Source organism: Pleurodeles waltl, chromosome 8, assembly GCF_031143425.1.
Source record: "Pleurodeles waltl isolate 20211129_DDA chromosome 8, aPleWal1.hap1.20221129, whole genome shotgun sequence".
Taxonomy (NCBI): Eukaryota; Metazoa; Chordata; class Amphibia; order Caudata; family Salamandridae; genus Pleurodeles; species Pleurodeles waltl.
The window spans coordinates 878,836,841-878,853,021 of record NC_090447.1 but is presented as its reverse complement, the minus strand read 5'-3'; positions in this window follow the sequence as shown (position 1 = coordinate 878,853,021).

Genomic DNA, 16,181 nt, shown 5'->3' with positions numbered 1-16,181 from the left:
TCTCAATCTCTCATCAGATTCTGCCTCAATTTCCCGGTTCATGTCATACCACTTATTCAATTTGGGGGTAAGCTCACTCATGCATCTTCTCCCTCTCATCAAATAAAACGGAGTGTGTCCAGTAACCTCACTGGGCGTGTTGTGGAAAGTGTTCACCTTGTCCGCCAGAAACGCTTTCACATTCATGTTGGGAGCGATCGCCTGTTGCACGCCCTCTTTGAGGAATCTATTCATACGCTCAACCTGCCCATTGCTCTTCGGGCTGTACAGCGGGGTTTTCTCTTGCTTAATCCCCAACCTGGACAGAAAATCCGTCATCCGCCTGGACACTAACTGGGTGCCGTTGTCCGACACCATGATCTTCGGCTGTCCCTCAATCGCGAAAATTTTCGTCAATGCCTTGATCACTCGTTCAGTGGTAACTTCCCTGACGAACTTGTAGTGAATCCATTTGGAGAAGTAATCCGTAAGGACGATGAGATGTCTACACTCGTCAGGTAGCCTTGTAAATGGGCCCGCAAAATCAATGGCAATCTTGTTCCACGGGCCGGCAGGTATGTCCACCAGCTGCAACTCTCCTTTTGTCGTCTTCCAGTGCTTATCGGCCCTTAAGCACAGTCCACACCGATCAGTGAATCTGCTGACATCGCTGCACATCCCTGGCCACCAGTAGTACTGCTTGAGGAGATTCTTTGTAGCGGTATTGCCCGGGTGGCCTTTATGGGCAATCCTGATTAGCTTGTCTCTTAAGCTTTCCGGAGGTACAAACAGCTCGTGTCTCTTCACAAAGCCGCCTTCGATGGTGAGTTCGGGACTAATCTGTTGGAAACTTCTGAGTGCCCCGTGCAAGTTCCGGATAGGGGGCCAATGAGCCTTCATGTGGTCCATCACCCTCCGCATAGTCCCGTCCTTCTCCTGAGCCGTCAACCATTCTTCCTCTGATATGGATCCCTCGCACATGGCTGTTGCGTCAACCATTGCCACAACGCACTCCGTGTCGTCCAGGGAATCATTCTCCTCGTCCGGGATCGGTATGCGAGATAGGCAATCCGCCCTGCAGTTGAGGCCCCCTTTGATGTGTCTGACGGTGAAGTGATATTCTTGCAACTTAGACAGTAGACGTAGGAGCCTAGAGCTGGCTTTGCCATTGCCACGTCCTTCACCGTCCATCATGTATATCAAGGGTTTGTGGTCGGTGACTAATTCGAACTCCCTGCCCCACAAATATTTTCTCAGTTTCTCCACGGCCCAGACGCACGTGAGCGTCTCCCGCTCGATGGTGCTGTAGTGCTTCTCTGCTTCGCTCAATGACCGCGATATGAATGCAACAGTGTTCTCCTTCTTCCCTTGGAATTGGCAAAATACTGCACCGATTCCCTTGGCACTGGCGTCAACCGTGATTACATTCCGGAGGTCCTTGTTGTACGGTCGTAATACTGGGGCCGCGGCGATTGCCTGCTTGACGGATTCGAAGGCAGCGCTTTGTTCTTGTGTCCACGTATACTTTTCGTTCTTCCGTAGCAGTTTCCTTAGAGGCTCCACAGTGGTTGCGTATCCTTGCATGAACTTGGAATAGTATTCGCTGAGTCCCAGGAACGATCGCAAGGTGTCTTTGTCTCCTGGGCAAGGGGCATCTCGTATGGCCCTCACTAAATCATCTTTCGTCGCGATGCCATTAGGGGTAAGCACGTGCCCTAAGTATTCTATCTTGTTTTTCATGAATTTGCACTTGTCTTTGGGGACTGTCATCCCCCTTTTTTGTAGCACCTCCAACACTCTGCGCAGCAGTTCTAAGTGCCCCTTCTCGTCTTCCGTGTGTATCAGAATGTCGTCCTGAAATGCTTCAACCCCCTTCATATCGCAGAAGAGGAGGTCCATTAGCTTTTGAAAGACGCCCGAGGCCGATGCAAGGCCGAATGGAAGACGGATGTACCTGTATGCTCCAAACGGGGTAATAAAGGTGGTAAGTTCCTTGGATTCCTCCGTGAGACATACTTGGTGGTATGCAGACTTCAGGTCTATCAGGGTGAAAAACTTCGATCCTGCTGTGGCCGACAATATCTCCTGAATGTTGGGCAGTGGATGGCAGTTCACCAGGATATTTCTGTTCAGTGATCGCAGGTCTACACACAACCGAATGTCCCCTGTCCTCTTCTTCTTGGACACCACGATTGCGGACACCCATTCTGATGCACCTGCTTCCTCTATTACTCCTTCCCTTTTCAGCTTATCAAGAACAGCCTTAAGCTCCCCCCTTACTGAAAGAGGAATTGTTCTGACTTTGTGTTTTATGGGTAGGGCACCCTTTTTTAGCCGTATAGCATGCACAAATCCTCTTACGCACCCTACCTTGTTTTCAAAAACGGAGTCAAACATTTCGAGGACCTCAGCTAATCCATCATGTAAATCATCAGGCTGCACATAATTGACCCAGTTATCTCTCAGAACTATGGGATCTTCCGCCCCAGGGACTAGCATCACACCTAGCTTCGCCAGGTCCTTCCATCCTACAAGGCTCCTCCCATTTTCAGCCACATATATCTTTGTTCTCACAGTGCGCCCTCGAAAGGTGAGGGAGTCCCAGAAGTAACCTTTCATCACTATGTCGTGTTCCCCGAAGGCCTTTGGACTCACATCCGTCTCGTGCAGTCGTACATCTTGCCACTTCGAATCAAATGTCCTATCAGAGATCAGGGTAAGGGGGGAACCAGAATCAGCCGTAAATGGCAATTTTATCACACCAATCATGACGGAGCCAATGGGACCCTTCACTCTACCGTCCTCACCATCAATGGACAACACCATGTCCGCATCCGCATCAGTATCATTCTCGCTTACTGAGCTCACTTTCATGCCCGTATTATATTTTTTTGCTTTGCATACTGCCGCAAAGTGGCCCAACTTCCTGCATTTAGAACAGCTTTTGTGCACGGCAGGGCAGGCCCTGCTATCCGCTAAGTGATCTTTTGACCCACATCTATAACAGACGAGCTGCCTCCTGCCTCCCCCTCTATCACTCGCTGCCCTTTCTGAATTTCCGGGCACATGTTTACGGCTGTCCTGTACATAGAACACATTTGAAGCCTGACTAGTGTTCGCCAGTTCCTTGGAAGATACCATGGAGCGTTCCACTGCCTTTGCAATGGCAATTACGTCCTTCAGCGAAGGATTCCTGCATGAAAGCAAACGTTCCTGCACTTTCTTTGAATGGCAGTAGAACACCACCTGGTCTCTAATGTACGTATCAGTCATCACTGCAAATTCACAATCTTGAGCTAGGACACGTAGACATGCAATATATTCCTCGATAGTCTCTCCTTCCTCTTGTTTCCGCAGTGCGAATTTATGGCGCCCCACCATGATGTTGCACTCCTCTGCATACTGCAGCTCAAGCCGCCGCACAGCCTCCTGGTACTCATTCAGCGGAGCTGTGGCTCCATGGGGATTCACGTATACCGGCAGGCTATCGAAAACCTCTTGTCCAGCCTTCCCCAACAGTCCGAATAGCAACGACTTTTTCCGTTCGGGGCTATACCCCTGACCATCAATTGAGATAATATAGTTCTCAAATGCGCGCAGCCATCCTTTCCACTTCATGCATGGCTTACTGGGAGAGTCCAGGAAGAGAGGAGGTACGCAGATATGACCTGTCTGCGACATGGCCGGAAAGCGGGAGGCTACTGGGCTGCGCAGAACGGTAGGAGTCGTCGAAGTCAATCGTGTGGAGACCGCAGCATCAGCGCCTTAGGGGTTGCACGTAGTCCCAGTGAAGAGATATCAGCGCTTTCCACTGGCCTCCCGAAACACCAGGTAAGGTGGGCTACACTCGTGGGCCTTGGTAGAAGCTGTGACCCTCGTCGCCATTTGTAGTGGCAAGTATGAAGGATGCGAAGGAGGCAGATTTCATGTTAATATCTTTTATTCTTGCCACAAGAAATAAGGCCCACGAGCAGCCGGCCGGCCGCAACACCGCGCTTTCTTCGCGCCTCTGCCTTTCCGCCGCGCCGCCCCCTGACGTCACGACCGTCCTCGTTACAGATTGGTCGTGGCGTCATGAGGCGTCTAAACATAGAAGACAGACTAGCTCTGTCCCTCCGGCCTCGTGCGTTAACTCACGTACGACATGAACGTTCAAAACAATACAGAAAAATACAACTATTGAAACATTTTGTTTAATTCGCAATCAAATATAGAAAACGTTTTCCCATTGTCAATTTTGCTTCATGTATACTTAATTAATTTTAATGTATTAATTTTAATGTTATTTAATTTGGTAATAGCGTTTCGGACCCTCCGAGTAGGCCTCGCGGACCCTCCGGGTTCCTAGGACCACAGGTTACGAACCACTGGATTAGACACAGAAAAATACTTATGTACTTATTTCTCTTTGTACTCTCAGTTTATATTGTTATTTCATAAAAGAAAAATACTGGCTTTTGCTGATTTTTCTGTTTTTGTGCGATCTTTTGAAGCCTACAAAACAGTAGTCAGAATTATGAGAACACAACACAGCTCCACGTGGAAAAGATGCACACACCCTATTGAAGAAATTACACAACATCATGGCAGATTTTTCCAACCTAGCGTGCTACAACTCCGAGATCACGTTCTCTCAAACCTTCTGCAATTTAATTTGCATCAATTTTGTCTCAAAAATGGGAAAGCTAGCAGACCACCTAAAAAAAAAAGCACAACGTAAACAGCCCTTTTCAACACAATAAATCTCCGCAAAGGCGAATTCTGTAGACTTGTAAAGGCAAGCTGACCAGTGTGTTAGGCATTAGACCCTGCCCCCCCAAAAAAAAATATTTAAAGGTATCCTTCTGACAACGTATGCCACAGACGTAGCCTTACAATAAATACTTACATTTAGGATGCTTCCCATCTGAGCTAAAGATGTTCTACAATAGACCACTTCGAAAAAACAAAAGTCTTAACTCATGTAGTTCAGCAAACTACAGGCCAATTTACCTTGAGCCATTCCTGGTAAAATTGTTTGAAAGGTCAGCCTTTGCCCAAGTCTCCAATTTCACTGAGACAGACACCCACTTGTTGGATTTATAGTGCTGATTCAGACCTGGCTGTAATACAGACTCTGTTATCATATCCTTATGTGCCAACCTGCAACTAACTGTTGACAAGAACAGTGTTTCTGCTCTACTGCTCCTGGACTGATCAGAAGCTTTTGATGTGCTATTACTACACCATCGCAACACACTCAACAATACACTAAAATGGATTGCCTTCTACCTCAAAAACAGGTAAAGCCTGGTATTCTGTCACATCTTAATTCAGCCCTTCACACCCTGATCTGTGGGTCGGCCAGGTATTCATCATCTCCCCCTTTCTATTCAATATCTACCTAACTCCTTTGCCAGACTTAATTAAAGCCTTCAATCGGATAAGCTACAGTTAGTCGGACATCACAAAAAGCAGCCTAAAAAGGAAAAGCCCCGAAGACCTTTGTTATATGGTTCCTAAGAATTTAGAAGGGCTGAGTATTATGTCAACAAAAACTTCACAATACGTAGACTTCGTCTACTTATATCATCAGTAAATGTTGGTTTATTAGGCTAGCTCACAGTACCACATCTAAACCCCTAACCTCTCAGGGTAATAGATGGTAACCTCAAACATGACCACTCTAATTCTCAAGGAATTAGTGGAAACAGATTAAACCTGTTCATTCATTACATTTGCATGTCCAAGGTTTCAACAAGAAAAATACAAAAATAAAATTTCAACTATTTATTGAAAAGCTTTTATTCTTGTAAATAAAACATGAGCTGTGATGATTATGCACATAAGACACATTGTTGTAGTAAGCATTATTAGAATGGTGAAAAATACAAACCATTCAACCATGTTAATTGTTTCTAATGTTACTAATGTTACTCCTATCTGTCACTAATACCTATATGCTAAAAAGAACATAGCAGGAGTACCCTTCTGCCAGACCTGGTGGGATGATCTAACCCACATACCTTGGTATTATGTATTAGGTAGCTGGTCTCAGTGCATTCACAAATGCACCCATTTAAGTACAGGCTGTCTTCCTTCTCAGGATGAAGGTTGGAGTCAGCAGGGCAGTATCTCAGTCACAGCACACAGCAGTTCCATTATAACCTCAGCATGAAGTGGTCCTTAAAATATCCTAATCCTACTGTGCCAGAGGTGCAGAACACCATCTTTAGTTTGTCTGGAGAGAAAGAGTTGTCTCCTATGAGCACAAAAAATATAGCATCATGTTCTCATTGTGTAGTCCTAGCAGATTACAGTGCAACAATGCCTACCAAGAATAAAAGCATGTTTCACAATCTCGTGTTAAAGAAAAACATGTAAAATCACCTCTCAAAAAAGATGTTAAGTTAAAAGGGAAATCTAAAATGGAGACTAAATGCGGTCCCTACAACACCTCTATTTATCAAGACTAGATGACTGCCTAAATGCTTGCGTAAGCAGGCAGGAAACCCTGTCTTAATCCCTCACAATTACATGCAGATTTGAGAGCTGGGTGGGCTTTGATTACCTAACCCATACTTATACGACCTAGCACATCATTTGTCGTGGTTGGTACATTTACTGGGATGCAGTGCTGTACAGCCGGCAGTGGTTTGTATAGAACAATTGTTGGTGAAAGCACCACCTGGATTGTGTATTCTATAAGCATAGAAAGTCACAACCACAGGCACAAGCCTACTATCAATTAAGACTATGGGGGTCATTACAACCCTGGAGGTCGGTGTTAAAGCGGCGGTAAGACCACCAACAGGCCGGCAGTAAAAAAATTGCAATTACGACCGTGGCGGAAACCGCCAACAAAGACAGCCACTTTAACACTCCGACTGCCACAGCGGTACAAACAAACAGCGCGGCGGACACCGCTGACAGGCGGAGGACAAAGTACCGCCCACAATATCACAACAGGCCAATCCGCCACCTTTTCCGGGGCGGATTCACCGCGGATAAAAAGACGTCGGAAACAGGATTCCGAAGGCATAATGCTCACCTCTACACACCCCATGAGGAACTAGGACACCATGGAGCTGGAACTCCAAATTCCCCCTGCGATAGTCTTCCTAATCCTCTACCAGGTGCTCGAACGCCGGCGGCGAAGACCACGGTGAGTACTGCACTGACGACACAGGGGAGGAGGGAGGGAAAAAACAGGGACACACACACGCAACACCCCCACCCTCACCCACTACAACACACACAATAATACATATTTATACATGATCGTTACACCCCCCAACCCCCTGTAAGAATGCAAAGACAAAAGGAAATGAGTGTAACCATAGAAATATATTAAAATCAAGTATGCAAAAAAATATATATACACCATTAACAAAATATACACCAAGCATAGTAGTCCAGGTAGTGCTCCAATCAAGTCTGTGGAACACTGGGCCCACACGGTATGGGCGAGGCCCACACAGGATCCCCGACCATGACGGAGAGAACACTGCAGGGGCATCAGAGAGCAAGAAAACAGGCACCTCAAGGGGGAGGGAAAGGGGGGGGCACCTCAGCCGGTTGAGTGCACAACACCAAATCCACGAGAGGGCCACATGCCCACTGTTCAATCCTGGGGAGTGCAAAGCCACAGTCTCTCAAGTCTCTACAGTGGGTGGTTTGCCCACTGCCATATCCTGGGGAGTGCAAAGACACAGTCTCACAAGTCTCTACAGTGGGTGGGTTGCCCACTGCCATATCCTGGGGAGTGCAAAGCCACAGTCTCTCAAGTCTCTACAGTGGGTGGGTTGCCCACTGCCATATCCTGGGGAGTGCAAAGCCACAGTCTCTCAAGTCTCTACAGTGGGAGGGTTGCCCACTGCCATATCCTGGGGAGTGCAAAGCCACAGTCTCTCAAGTCTCTACAGTGGTGGGTTGCCCACTGTTCCATCCTGGGGAGTGCAAAGCCACAGTCTCTCAAGTGGATGACAGTCTCAACTGGTTCTGGAGGAGGCATTGTGCCCAGAGTGCTTCATCCTGCTAAGGACAGAGGTAGTGGATGTATCTCTCCACTGGTTCTGGAGGAGAATTGTTCCCAGAGTGCTTCATCCTGCTAAGGACAGAGGTAGTGGATGGATCTCTCCACTGGTTCTGGAGGGGGCATTGTGCCCAGAGTGTTTCATCCTGCTAAGGACAGAGGTAGTGGATGTATCTCTCCACTGGTTCTGGAGGGGGCTTTGTGGCGAGTGCTTCATCCTGCCAAGGACAGAGGTAGTGGATGTATCTCTCCACTGGTTCTGGAGGGGGCTTTGTGCCCAGAGTGCTTCATTCTGCCCGTGACGGATTCAGTAGCGTCAGTGCCCTTGGCGCTCATGGGCCAGCGCTGCTTGGAGCGGCGGTGCCCTGTTCAACGGTGCTTGAGACGGTGGTGCCCTGTCCAGCGGTGCTTGAAGTGGCGGTGCCCTGTTCAGCGGTGCTTGAGACGGTGGTGCCCTGTTCAGCGGTGCTTGAGACGGCGGTGCCCTGTTCAGCGGTGCATGAAGCGGCGGTGCCCTGTTCAGCGGTGCTTGAAACGACGGTGCCCTGTTCAGCGGTGTTTGGAGCGGCGGGCTCCTTTGCAGTGAATCAGCTGCTGGCAGTCCTCTCTAGCCCAGCGGGGCTTGTGCTGGCGGTCCTCTATAGCCCAGCGGGGCTTGTGCTGAGGGTCCTCTCTGGCCCAGAGGGGCTTGTGCTGGTGGTCCTCTTTGGCCCAGCGGGGCTTGTGCTGGCGGTCCTCTCTGGCCCAGCGGGGCTTGTGCTGGCGGTCCTCTCTGGCCCAGTGGGGCTTGTGCTGGTGGTCCTCTCTGGCCCAGCGGGGATGATGGCTCTGGCCTCCTGGGCAGCGTGGATGATGACTGTGGCCTCCTGGGCAGCGGGGATGATGGCGGTCTCCTCCGCTGTGCTGCTCTTCCCAGACTTTCCTGCTTTCTTGTGGCCCTTCCCCACCTTGGAAGGTGTCGCAGCTGACTCCACACTCCCAGCGGGACCCCTGGGAGCGGCTTTGTTGGCTGGAATCTTCCCCCTCTCCCGCCGGGCACTGGCCAACTTCTGATGCTTCACAGGTGGGGGACTGTCTGTGCTGTGGCTCCGTGCCACACTGGCTGCCCTGGTGGCCGGTGCGATCCAGATTCCGGTGACTACAGGCACCACTGGTCCCTGAGATGTTGTGGCTGAGGTGCTAGTTTGGGACCTAGGAGACGGACGGGGTAGGGGAGGTGTGGGAAAGAGGTCAAGGTTGGACAGGAAAAGTTTTTTGGAGACACTGGTACGGGTAGCTGGAGGGGGTTTGGGAGTGGAGGAAGAGGTTGTGGTTGTAGGAGGTGTTCGTTTGCTGACTTTGAGTGAAGGTGCATGGGCTGGAGGCTCTCGTGAGGTGGATGGCTGTTGGGTGGGTGTGTGCCTGCGTTTGTGTATCTTGGGAGGTGGCGTCACAGACACACTGGGAGAGGACACAGGGGACGTGTGAATGGTAGTGAGGGTGGTGACTGTACGTGAGCTGGGTGTGGTGGTGGATGTGCTGGTGATGGCAGTAGTGGCTGTAGATGTAGTGCATGCAGGTGTGAGTGTAGACAAGACTGGGAGGGAGGAGGGGGACACAGTGGAGGCAGTGGATGTTGGTGTGTCTGCATGTGTGTGATGCTTGCGTGAGTGCCTGTGGGATGTGTGGTGCTTATGTTTGCCTGAGCTTCCCTTGTGTGTTGACGTGTGTGCATGCTGGTCTGAAGGTGTGCTTGGGATAGGCTGGGGTACAGGAGATTGGGTCTGGGTGGCGGAAGTTGGAGGGGGGAGGCTAGAGACAATGGCTGCCATCAGTGCTGAGGCCAGAGTCTGAAAAGCTCGCTGAAGGGCCGCCTAACCAGAATGAATGCCCTCCAGGAATGCATTAGTTTGTTGCAAATGCCTTTCTACACCCTGGATGGCATTCAAAATGGTAGACTGCCCAACAGTGAGGGACCTGAGGAGGTCAGTGGCCTCCTCACTGAGGGCAGCAGGGGTGACTGGGGCAGGACCTGAGGTGCCTGGGGCGAAGGTGATGCCCACCCTCCTGGGTGAGCGGGCATGGGTCAAAGGCTGAGGGGCTGCTTGGAGGGCGGTGCTGGTGGGGGGGGGGGGTGGCGGCTGTACCTGTAGATGCGGGGGCACAGATGTTGCCACCACCACAAGGGAGCTCCCACCAGAGGACGAGTCCGTGTTGCTGGTGTCAGCTCCTGTCCCTGCAGTGGAGCTCCCCTCGTCCTCTGTCCCACTGGTGAACTCCGAGTCCATAGTTTCGCCCTCCAGGGCCATGTGGGATGTAGCTCCCTCCTCCTCCGGTGCCACTGCTCCTCCGCCTGATGATTCTAATGCACACAAGAACAGGGAGACCACAAAAAGGGGGGGGACGACAGAAGAAAGACATGTTAAGTGCATGCATTACCGCTACCGTTGGCGGACACGACAGACACAGCAGCCCCCTGCACTACGCCGCGCTCTTGGGCTCCACTGTTCAATTCCTGGGAAATGCCCTACTAGGCTATGGATGACATCTGCACACATGGATGACACAGGGGCATGACTAGGTGTACTTGGCACTCTACAGAGGTGGGGTGCCACATGGCCTGCCTTACGGAGGGACCTAGCCTAGTAAAATCGCCTTGGCCTAGGGAAACCCACAGCCCACCTCCCCCACCCAGACCCCTCCACTGCGTGCAAAATCTGCAGGATGAGAGTGTACTCACTCCCTTGTGGATGCTGTGATGCCCTCAAGCGCTCATCCAACTCCGGGTACGCCACCGCCAGGATCCTGAACATCAGGGGGGTCATGGTGCGACGGGCACCCCTCCCACGTTGGGAGGCCATCCCCAGCTGAGCCTCCGCCGTCTTCTTGCTCCAGCGGCGAATGTCCTCCCATCTTTTCCGGCAGTGGGTGCTCCGTCTGTGGTAGACCCCCAGGGTCCGGACGTCCTTGGCGATGGCACGCCAAATATCTTTTTTCTGGTGGGCGCTGACCTACATGATTTGTACAGGGGGAAGAGAAACTTATTACCAACTGCACCATCAGAGTCATTGGCCCCCACCCCTACCCTTGGCATGTGGCACATGCACTCACTGTCGTTTCATGCACGCCGCACTCTCCCCGCTTCCTTCTTACATCCACCCCTCTCCACACAGGCATAGCCCATACAGCATGCTCCCAGTGTACTTACCTGTTTGTCTGGAGGACCATAGAGTAGCGTGTACTGGGGGAGGACCCCATCCACAAGTTTCTCCAACTCCTCCGATGTGAAGGCAGGGGCCCTTTCCCCAGACACTCGAGCCATTGTCTCTTCCAGACCGAGGTCACAGCAGCACTTGCAGTGTAGGTCCTCTCCTGTCGAAGATCAGGTATTGAGTGATTGAACAGATAGAAAATGGCGGTCACATCCGCAGCGGTGTGTACCGTCACCGCCGGCGTACATCGTCATTGGCTCCTGGGACCCATAGGGTCCAATGTTAACCAATGCAGCATTGCGCTGCAGTCCTCGACCGCCTACTGCGACGGTGTACAACGCCAGCGCAGTTACCTCACATCCAATTGTCCCACTTTACAGGTCAGGCAGCCGCCATTTCAGGGGCCCACATGGCTTCATTTTTAACTGCGTCACACATACCTAGGCCTAGACTCAAGACACATACAGGCCACTTTTTGGATTAGGAATCGTGTTCTGTGTAAGCTGTGGGTACGTACCTCTGAGTTGTTTGACTCTGTGCTCGCTGTTGTCCTTCATAGGCACCGTCCGCTGGGACATGTGAGGAGATGGCAGCATCCTCCGGTGTACTGACCGTTGGTGGACCTGTCGACAATGGAGAAAAGACATGTGATCATCACCCTCAGGCTTGACCGTGCCACAATCCAGGAACTGTGTACCCAGCTGGAGCCAGACCTGATGTCAGCTATCCGCCATCCCACGGGAATCCCCCCTCAAGTGCAGGTACTGTCAGTGCTCCATTTACTTGCAAGTGGGTCATTTCAAACTACTGTGGCCATAGCATCAGGGATGTCCCAGCCTATGTTTTCCAACGTGTTGTCCAGAGTGTTGTCTGCCCTGCTGAAACACATGCGGAGCTACATCGTTTTCCCTAAGGTGGAGGATTTTCCTACAGTGAAAGGTGATTTCTATGCCCTGCGACATATCCCCATCATAGGTGCTATTGATGGTACACATGTGGCCTTGGTCCCCCCCCACAGGAGTGAACAGGTGTACAGAAACCGGAAGAGTTATCATTCGATGAATGCACAGATGGTATGTTTGGCCGACCAGTACATCTCCCATGTGAACGGCAAGTTCCCTGGCTCAGTGCATGACGCCTACATCCTGCGTAATAGCAGCATCCCTTATGTGATGGGTCAACTCCAGAGGCACTGTGTGTGGCTATTAGGTGAGCACCTGGAAGCAAGACATGGGGAATGGTTGTCTGGGTCTGGGGATATCCCTACAGGTTAGTGTGTGTCTAACAGTTGTCCCTCGCCATTTGCAGGTGACTGGTTACCCCAACCTGTCATGGCTACTGACCCCAGTGAGGAATCCCAGGACAAGGGCAGATGAACGCTACAATGAGGCCCATGGGCGAACTAGGAGGGTGATCGAACAGACCTTCGGCCTCCTGAAGGCCAGGTTCAGGTGCCTCCATATGACAGGTGGATCCCTATTCTGCTCACCAAAGAAGGTGTGCCAGATCATCGTGGCCTGCTGTATGCTTCACAACCTGGCTTTGCGACGACAGGTGCCTTTTCTGCAGGAGGATGGTCCAGATGGCGGTGTTGTTGCAGCCGTGGAGCCTGTGGACAGTGAAGACGAAGAAGCAGAAGAAGAAGACATGGACAACAGGGACTCAGTGATCCAGCAATATTTCCAGTGAAACACAGGTAAGAATACAAACCTGCCTACTACATGTTCTTATACACTACTACCTCTCTACTGTCTGTCGTTTTCACCCAGTGTATGGTCACTGAGTTGTCACTTTCCCTTACGATTTCTCAGATGTGGGTCCCAATGTGTGACATCTGCTTTGATTCCTCATGGACTAGAGCTGTGTGACATAGGTATGTTGACATTACAAATTAAAGAGCTTTTTGCCACAGTAATTGCTAATGCAGTATTCCGAAATCACAGACTGACTCCAGATTGTTTTGTGCTTTAAGGGTGTTTACTTTAGTGCTCAATATTGGAGGGGATAGCAAAATGGTGAGGGGTGATGTCCATGGCAGAGTCCAGTCTATTAGTCTCACAGGTGCATTGCCCAAATGGGCATAGGAAGTGGAGCTGGGGCAGTTTAAGGATGGACAGGGCGACAAAGTGGGACAGTAGGATGACAATCAGGGTGGTCTCATTTCTTGGCGGGGGTCTTGGCATCGTTCTCTGTCTTTGTCCTGGATCTCAGGGACTGTTTGCGAGGTGGTTCTCCCTCTGCAGGGGGTGGGGTGCTGGTGTGGTGGTCCTGTGGCGGTGCCTCCTGTCCACTAGCGCCAGCGGAGGTGGTGGGCAGTTCATCGTCCAGGCTAGTGTCAGGGGCCCCTTGTAGTGCCACAGTGTCCCTCCTGGTGTTGAGTACTTCCTTCAGCACCCCTACGATGGTGCCCAGGGTGGAAGTGATGGCTCTGAGTTCCTCCCTGATGTCCAAATACTGTTCCTCCTGCAGGCGCTGGGTCTCCTGAAACTTGGCCAGTACCGTTGCCATTGTCTCCTGGGAGTGGTGGTAGGCTCCCATGATGGAGAGGGCCTCGTGGAGAGTGGGTTCCCTGGGCCTGTCCGCCCCCTGTCGCACAGCAGCCCTCCCACTTCTCCTGTGTTTCTGCACTTTTACTTGTCATTTGCGGCAGCCGGCTTATAGGGCTGGCCTCATTGCAACACTTGGTGTTTGTCTCCACTTGGGCTTGGTGTTTTTCACATTTTTGAGCGACTAAGGAGCGGTGAGTCAGGGATTTATTTATTTTCTTTATGCTATTATTCACTTTGTCTGGGCTTTTCAGGCACCGGGTTATTATTTTATTGGGTTTGTTATATATTTTCATGGTACTTTGGCCATTTACTTGGTTCATGGGGTGAACAAACAGCTTTCTACTACTTTTTACTCAATATTACCCCGTTTTTTTCTTTGGGGAGAACCACTGGGGATTGTAGACATGCTTTTTCTTCTTTTACTGCAGCTCTATAGTGTTAGGTTGGACATATGTCCGTATTGTATTGTTACTCACTTTATAGTGTCTTTACTCAATTTGTGATATATCTTCTTATGGTACTCCTTCTTTTTTCTTGACTTATATTTTTCTTTACTCCCCGGTTGCGTATTTCAGGTCCGTGGGTTTTCAACATTTTTGTTATTACTAGTACTGGCTGGATACTACCAATGGTATGTTTCTTTACTGTTTTTCACTTTCACACTAGTTTGTTGCACTTGCGTCATTTGGTACTTGGATGACCTCCACCCCCTCTCACTGTTTGGAATCTCACCTTGGGAATCCCATTTTTGTCTTACTGTTTTCAGGATAACTGAGAGATATACATCTCCATAATTGTACTGACAAGTAACTTTTCTGTTGAATTATTTATTTTATAAAATTCACTTTACAATTCTGTATTTGCATGTCCCTGTGCACACGTGTTGCACTGGTTTATTATTTTACATTTGGTTGGTACACGGCTTTGTTTTCTTTCGACTCATCTTTATGAGTTGTATCCTATCAATCACTTATATAGTTATATCCTTTGTGTTAGGGATAGTATGGCATAAATATGTTTTTTTGGTTATGTTACAGCCCTGAAGAAGCCCTTTTGTTGGGCGAAACGCGTTGGCGGCTGCTCATCCTGTATATGCTTTCTGTCCAGCGGATTGCAAGACAACGTGGCTACTTCACTCCACTTTTCTTTGACTCTTTACTTTATCTCATGTATGGAACTGTGTGGAACTAAATTTTCTTTGGACTTATGATGAAATATTAAAAGGACAAGACTGTTCAGTTGTGCTTCAGAATATTGAATATCATTTTGTCTTGTCATGAAATACACTTTGTGTTGATTGCGATGCACCACCTTGTCGATTATCTATATATGTGGGGCTGTTTTAGCCCTATCTAGTTCCGTGGTTGCAGCAGGAACTATGGTGTAGTTGCACGCTTTTCGTCACCAATAACGGTATCATTGTTTATTACTTGTTATTTACTATTTAGCATTATTGGGGATAGTGCGTTGTCTCTGAGCTTGCTGCAATTTTTGTTTTGTTTTGCTCCTCCCATGTTGTTAGTTGTCGGGGAGGAGGTGGGGGGCCGCCCCCAGTCCGCTGAACCGCAAGGTGGTGTCTTGAGACCACGGAACGCACCTTCCCCCGTAGGTCGTTCCACCTCTTCCTGATGTCCTCCCTATTTCTTGGGTGCTGTCCCACAGCGTTGACCCTGTCCACTAATCTTCGCCATAGCTCCATCTTCCTTGCAATGGAGGTGTGCTGCACCTGTGCTCCGAATAGCTGTGGCTCCAGCCGGACAATTTCCTCCACCATGACCCTGAGCTCCTCCTCCGAGACCCTGGGGTTTCTTTGCCGTGCCATGGGATGGTGTAGGTGATGTGTGGGGTGGTGTGTGGGGTGATAAGTGTGCTGATATGTAGTGGTGTGTAGTATGAGGTGCGTAGAAGTTATGTGGGTGATGGTGTTGTGTGCCTGTGGATGCTAGTATTGTTGATGGTGGTGTCTCTCTCTGGCCTTCTCTCAGTAATTGTGGTCGTAAGGGTTTGTGGGTAATGTGGGTGTGTGTTTTATATTGTATTGGATGTGTGGGAGTGGTGTGTGTGTATGTGTATCAGGTGTGTGTATTTCGATTTGTCCAGTGTGGCTGTGTTTTGTATGTGTGTGTGTATTTTGAGCGCAGCGGTGTGTACCGCCAATGCAATACCGCGGTTGAAAGACCGCCGCGTGGATTCGTGGGTCGTGATAGTATGGGCGTATTTCTGTTGGCGTGACGATGGAGGTTTTGTTATCGCCAGTTTATCACTGACCTTTGGTGTGGCGGACTTGTGTGGGTGTCTGAATTTTGGCGGATTGCGTGCTGTGGGTCATGATAGCTGTGGTTGATTTCCGCGGCCGCGGCGGTGTGTTGGCGGTCTTCTGCACGGCAGTAAGCGTCTTTTACCGCCAATATTGTAATGACCGCCTATGTGGATAGTCTGGAGAGATTT